We start from the raw sequence: 7234 nt of genomic DNA on the forward strand, positions 1-7234 counted from the left end.
ACTCCAAGAAAACAGCCAGGATTTCTGCCCTTGCCTTTGTATCCCATAATAAATTACTTTTTCCCTCTGATGCTCATAGACCTTTTTTTAATGAACCTTGCTTGTTTCTTTGTGAGCAAAGAGCAAACACATTTTCCATCTTAATGGCCTTTATTTCAAATGAGGAACACCGATAAGCGAAAGAACAAAAACTGTGCAGGAGAGAAGAGTGGTTAAATGTTACCATGAGACACTGCAAAGAAAAGTGTTGCATCCCTTTTCAAATCACTTTTAAGAGACAATAGGCAGGAAGGTTCAGCCAGGTGTCACAGACTGGGCGCACCAAAATTTCCAGCACCGTTCTGTCGATCGTCGGCCACGCGCGCTGCGTGTTCGCTGGCAGGAGGCAGCAGAAAACTGTCCCTGCTCCCTCCTGTCACTGGGCAGCTCTGGCACGTCCCTGCAGAATGGGCCAAGCCAGGGACTGTGCCTGGAGGGGCAGCCCTCAGTCTGGGGCTGCTCCAGCCTCCTCTTCTCTTCGAGTCTCTCCTTTGGCTTCCTGTATCAGCATCTCCCTCCTCCTCTCCTGGGTGGTTTTTTGCACAAGAGAGTCCAGAGGAGGATCCTTCAAGCTGGGAAGTCGAAGGCAACGAAGTCAAGCTAAAGCTTTCCATTTTGCTTGTTTTCAGGTGGGTACAGCTGGTCCCTCACAGCTCAATAAATCTCAAGAATGTTCGTTGGCAGGAATTAGAAAGGAATGTTAGGAATGTTAGTTTGGGGAATTAGAAAGCTTTTACTTCTGCTGTGACAGGTGGCCCTTGCACAGAAGTACGAGAAGAAACCATCCAAAAGTAGTTACTGCTTGCTAACAGACTGACAAAAGGTTTCAAGGGAAGCAGGAAAATGTGGTGGCAGAGGAGAGGAGCCAAACCAGGATGCTCTGTCAGTAGGAGAGAAAGGAGAGCCACCAACCCCTTCCCGGAGTTAGCAGAGCTGTGTATTTTAGTGATGTTGTTTTCCTTCCTTCCCCATCCTACTTGCAGCCACTATTTACTGTGACTGTGCTATAAATAACAGTGGGAGTGAAAGCTGATTTCAGTCCAAGGTACATATCCAGGAAAGCTCATAAAATTCAGATGCATTTCTTGAGCTGAATGATCTCCCCACCAAAGGGCAAACACAGAAAGGTGACTCTCTGAGAATAAATACAGAGCTATAATTACATTAACCTTGCTTCTGGTTTCATTGGCAATGATGTGTGGGTCAGGTATGATTGTGGCCATAATAGTGGCCACCTCCCTGTCCTGCTCTGCAAAGGGCAGTGTCTCCTTCCCATTGAACAGAGGAAGCCAGGGATTTCCTAGAAGGTGTTTCTCAGTGTTTTCTAGGAGGGGGAAATGCCCTCACCCATAAGCCTGAGGGGGCTTATGGAGACACAGAACATGTCAGTCATCTGACATGTCTCCACTTTAAAATATCATCTTTAAACAACCCCAGGAAAGCCTCTTCTGGTGGCTGGTACATGAGAACTGTGCACATCAAAGCACACAAGAAAGCCTGCTCATTGCAGCTTCTACATAAATATATCCAAGGCAGAGGTCTGAATAATTTTGGAGGCCTTTTTTGCTGCTGTGCTCTGCATGGCTCTCTTTCAGTGTGTGCCTGATGCGAGGGTCTGAAACTTCGGGGCTCAAGGATTGTTCCAAAACAGCCATAGATTTAGGAAGGGTCTTGCAATCACCTGCAGATCCAACCCTTGTTTTTGTTTTTTCCATTGGTTACTCATGCCTTGAAGGGAATTTCAAGAGATATCAGGTCATACACACACATCTATGTATAAAGAATCAGCAGCCCTGTCCACTTTGTATATCCAGAACTTCTCAGAACAGGGAAACTGCTGGTGTCAGTTTGAGCCAGTGCCTGCTCACCTGTGCAAAATTCAGTTTAAGGTTATTTAGAGGGATTGGATATTTGTAATTTTAATCTTGGGGATTTGGTTTGGTTTTTTGTGTGTGTTTGGTTTTGTTGTTGTTGTTGTTGTTGCTTTTTTAAAAAATAATGCCTTGATTTTAATGTGTTTCCATTAACAAGGCATTTTCAATAAAGTTCATTCTGAAGACCTAGTTTCAAAAATTCATGGAACATACTGGGAGAGAGAATAATTTTGGTATTAGAATATGTCTGCAGACCCCACAAAACATCCAGCTTCAGAAGAGCACTGTTGTCTAGGCTGATATTTTAGGGTGTAACACAGAAAAGTTCCCTGTGATGTAGCATGGGTGCTCAGGGCAGTGAGATGGATTTAACGGTATCCTGTTATAACACATTAACTATTCCTTCTATGGACCATTTCTTAAGGTTTTCCAGACACAGAACAAAACCCTCTTTTCCCCTTTTCTTAATTTTTGACTTAGATGCTTTCAGTGGGTACTGCTGACCCAGTGGGAAGGACACCAAAGATGTTTCTCGTGGGGCACAGGTAGTCACTATTAGGACTTCACTGCTGGAGAAACACTGGGAATAACCAGCAGAAGTTTACAGTGAGAGGGAAAGGAAGGAAAATAGCATCGATGCAGGAATGGGAAGTAATTGCACTGGAGACAGGAGAGCACATGGCCAAGCAGAAAGGAGTAGAAAGTAATGCGCCTGATTTGTTGTGATTTCTGCTGTTCTTTTTCCTCTCAGGCTGTCTGCCTGCAGAGTGGAACAGAATGTGCCACAGTGAGTGATGAAAGGAGGAAAGCATCTCCTTCAGGAGTAAGTAAATTCAAAAGGAGCTCTTCTCTTTGCATTGCTAATCTTGATAGCATATACAGTCCTTGAATACATAATCCATGTTAATAAACGTGTGGAATACATGCAAATTGCTTTTTTAATGTGGTCACATTTCTCAGAGCATCTTTTTGATCTATTCAGTCAATTTTCAACAATCTATCTAAATGTACTTCCTAAATAGCCACTTAACAAGTTATTTTTCCTCTCTTACCAGCTCTTAGATAGGTGTCCTGAATTTGCTAATGAAGTTGCCAGACGACGATTACAAAGAGAACTTTCCAGTTAATGCAAGAGTTCTCTACTGGTCACTTGTATTAGTGATCAGTCACAGCCTGAACTGACTTTGCTCGAGCATACATTAAGCTCCTCACTCTTCCTGAGAATTAAGAAGTTAAAACTAAGCATTTCAAAAAAGCTGTAAAAAGTTTATGACTTCTGAAGAAACGTGAATTGCATTACAGTCAGTGGGTGGTGAGCAACTGCTTTTCCTTGCATCACCTGTTTTTTTTGGGCTTTACTTTCCTCTCTGGCTGTTGGTTGATAGCAGTGCCATGAGTGAGGGGGTCCAGAAGAAACTTGCCAAGATTCAGAATGAAAGGATAATGGCCACAGGGGACAGCAAGCTGCATTTCTGGAGATTGTTCTTTATGCATGTCTTGGTTTGAAAAGACAGGTGTCTGCTAAGGAAGGCAGGAGCCTTCCTTGAAATAGAAAATGTGAACCCCCTCCCTCTGAATTATTATAATTTTGAAATTACAGGGCTCTCAGGCAAAGATATGGGAGCAGGAATAACAGTTCTTTACTAGGAAAATTAAAAATACAAATGCAATAGTACAAAAAAAGAAAACAAACCACTGCCAGAGTCAGAGCAGGCCCTGGCAGCCTGTGGGTCAGGGTGGTGGCAGCAGTCCCATTCCATGGTGGCTCAGCCCTCCTGCAGTGCCAGCTGTGCTTCTGCTGGAGCAGGGATCCTGGACAAGGGTGGGGTTTTCCTCTCAAGCTCCCATGGTGGTGTAGATGGGCCTGGTCTTCCTCTGGGAATCCAGTGGGAAAGGGCTGCTCCTCTGGGAATGCAGTGAGAAAAGGCTGGCCTCATGTCCCAAAACATCAGATTCTATCCAGGCAGGAATGCTTGGCTCCTCCCCCTGGGCGGAGCATCTCCCAATGGGATGATGGAATTGTGACACTCACTGGCCCATGAACAGAAGATATTTCCCAGAGGGAGGATGGGTTGTGGAAGAGATGAATAAAACTGCCCAATGAACAGAAGATAACTGCCCCACCTCTAACAGATGGCAAATAGAATACACACCCAGCTACACCTTTCAACCTGAGACAATCCATCAATGTCATTTCGTGATGTTTGAAGAGTAATAAGAAGGACTTTGAGACCAAAACTCTCACAGTAAGAAAAACTGTACCGTTTTGGTGATCCACTTACAAGGTATGTTTTCACAGGAGAGTTGATCTTAAAACAACTTATTCCTGAAGCCCTCTTTCTCCCTAAAAAGTATGATATACATTTTCATTTACTAGCTCTACCTGCATCTCTTTAAAGTACAATTCCTTTATAAACCCCCATTTTATGGAGATAAATATCATGGTCCTGTAAGCTGTGCGCCTTTCTGATAGAAGAGGTGTCCTGTTGTTGCCAGCATCACAATTTCCCATTAGTGGCATATTTGCAGCTTGTAGCTAAACATTAAATAGACTATGTTAAGGCACAAATCCCTGTAGAGCAGTTGTTCTGGTCACACATTTAAATAATTAATAAAATCCCCACAGAGCAAGGCAGGCCTCTTAGCTCCTTCACCATCAGGGGCTGAATGATTTTGGAATGATTTATTGTCATTAAAGGGAATATTCAGTCTAGTCTCCAGAGATCACATGCGTGAAATAAACTTGAATGGTTTTGTAAAGACATAAATACATTTGTACCACCCTTATTTTATATGGATGTTTTTTATGGTTTATTAGTTATATTTTTACCACAACTACTTGGGATTCTTCTGCATACACTTTTTGTAAAGTATTTTAATAAAATATGGAACCTTACCAATCCATTTAAAAGAAATTTACTTTATTTTTTTTGGTATATTTCTAAACGTAATTCTCCACTGTGAGCTGCAATAGCACAGAGCGTTTCAACTCCTTGTGCCCTTTTTCTTCCCCTTCTTCTGGATTTTTGTAGAGAAAGGCTAGAATTCTTATTCCTAACCCACAAGAAATACAATCTTTTTATGCAGTCTTATCTGTGCTTTGCTGTAATGTAGGCTAAACCTTGTTTACTAACCTCAGTGTTAGTTCTGGTTGGTACATTGTAAGTACTTAGACAAAATGTAAAAGACAAAAGGCCCACACACAGAGAGAAATTAATTTCTTCAGGTCACAAGGGAGATGTAGCAGCAGACCCAGAAATCTATGGGGCCACATGCTACAATCCAATTGCTTGGCAGTAACATATTGTACAGTTTTCAGGGCTTTTGATTTGTTTTTTTATCGCCACTTTATTCTGTTTCCTGCTATTATACATAATTGGTCTTTAGTTTTTTTGGCCAGCATGCCTTATTTTTAAGAAAAATCCAAGTGGAATGTACCGCTTTGTATGAAGAAACATAGATTTTGTGTATAAGCTTCAAGACAGCACTGTATTTTCCCCATGTGACAGGCAGTTCCTTGCTAATAAAATAGCTTTTCCAACATTATAAGGGTAATAAAGATAAATACTCATGTAGCCTGACTTCCTGTGTCTCGAGAGACATCATTAGTTGTTAAATTCACTGCTCCAGTGGACACATGGTGTTTCATGCAAGTTGCCACAGTGATCCCACATCAAACCCTGAAGAGGCACTGGCTGCATGAGGGAATTACAGCAGAAAGTTGTAGCAGCACCTGTGAGGGTGATGGGCAGTTTGGAGCACCTCAAAAGGCGTGTAGTGCTGCTCCTGTAGATGGAGATATCAGTGCAGACATCAAGGTGCTGGAGAGAGATGTTGGTGTTGAGAAGTCCCTGAGCACTTCATGTTTTCTCCATTTCATGGTGCAGCAAAATGAAATCCTGACTGCTATAAGGTGAGAGCACAAGTCCCTCAAACAAAGTCCTGGCCCTGCACAGAACAACCCCAAGGATCACACCATGTGCCTGAGAGCATTGTCCACTTTTAAATTATAACAGCCAGGGGTCAATCTATTTTCCTTTTGTCCCCAAGTTCAGTTATTTACTTTTTTTTTTTTTTTCCTCCAGAGCACTTGTAGCAGAAAGAAATTAATTGGTTTCTCAGTGCAAGCTGAGGATTTATTGTGAAAAAACCAGCACAAGCAACAGTGTTTAATAATCTAACTTCCATGCCAGAGCTGGAAGAAGCTCTGCAGAAACTCCTCCTTGACATGAAAATGAGTGGTAATGGGGGAGAAATGGTCTGTGCCGGTGGAAATGAGGCTGTAAAAGATTGCAAATTCTAACGTACAGTGAGGGGTTTGAATATTAAAAAGTTAATTTGACAGTAAAGGGAGGAGCAGGTTCATCCCAAAGTGGTGTCCAGGCTGGAGAGGTTTCCTGAAGAGACACACAAAATCTGAACAAGGCAGCAGATCCCTTGAATGTCACCCCACTTGTCCAGTAAGTCAGTGATCTGCAGCACTTCCTTTAGCCATTTGTTGTCAGTGACATGGGGCTTTCAAGATAATCCCTCCTGTCTGAGGTTTAATAATTTCATCCGTTCCAAATGGGATAAGGCTAAGACCGTGTTCATGAGACCTCAGCTTAGGCAGAATGTAATTCAAAATGTTGAAAATAACTTAAGCCTGTATTTCTTACCTACAGATTTAAGGAAAGTTTCTTATTTGGTCTCAACATCTTTTTTTTTTTCTCCTAATGAGAAGCAAATACAGTTTAATTAAAAAAAAAAAAAAACTGGAAGTGTGCATAGAAGAGAAAATTTTTATTTTCCCAATTGACACTGATTTGAATTTAGGTCAGGCTGGCCATACAATGCAATGGAAGATATTTTCCTTTTTTTACATATATATATGTGAATATTTGGATGTACAAACAAATACATCAGTAGCCAAACCCTGAAAGTGCCTTTGCTTTCACTTCTCTGCATATTTTCCTCAAACTTCCCCTGTCCATGCGCTCTGTGACTTGCACACCGGCCTTGACAAAGACCTGAGCAGCACGATGCTGCTTTTCCTTTTGACTTAACAAACATCCGTGCTGTGCAGGAAGCAATGAAGTATTACAAGAAATACACCAGAAACTGAGTTAAAATGGCATTTCCAAATTATGCCGATGATAGAAAATACTCTCCTCTCCAGCTTTAAAATGAAACCGTGTATTAGCTTGGGCTGTATAAAATAGGGGACACCTTAGGAAGTATTATTTTCAATGGTTTTGATATCAAATTTGAAAAAATAAAATCAAACCCACACCAAACCTTTATTTGCATCTTTATTTTAAAATATTCCCACTCTGGAACTT

The sequence above is a fragment of the Anomalospiza imberbis genome, chromosome 3 (assembly GCF_031753505.1).
Source record: "Anomalospiza imberbis isolate Cuckoo-Finch-1a 21T00152 chromosome 3, ASM3175350v1, whole genome shotgun sequence".
NCBI lineage: Eukaryota > Metazoa > Chordata > Aves > Passeriformes > Viduidae > Anomalospiza > Anomalospiza imberbis.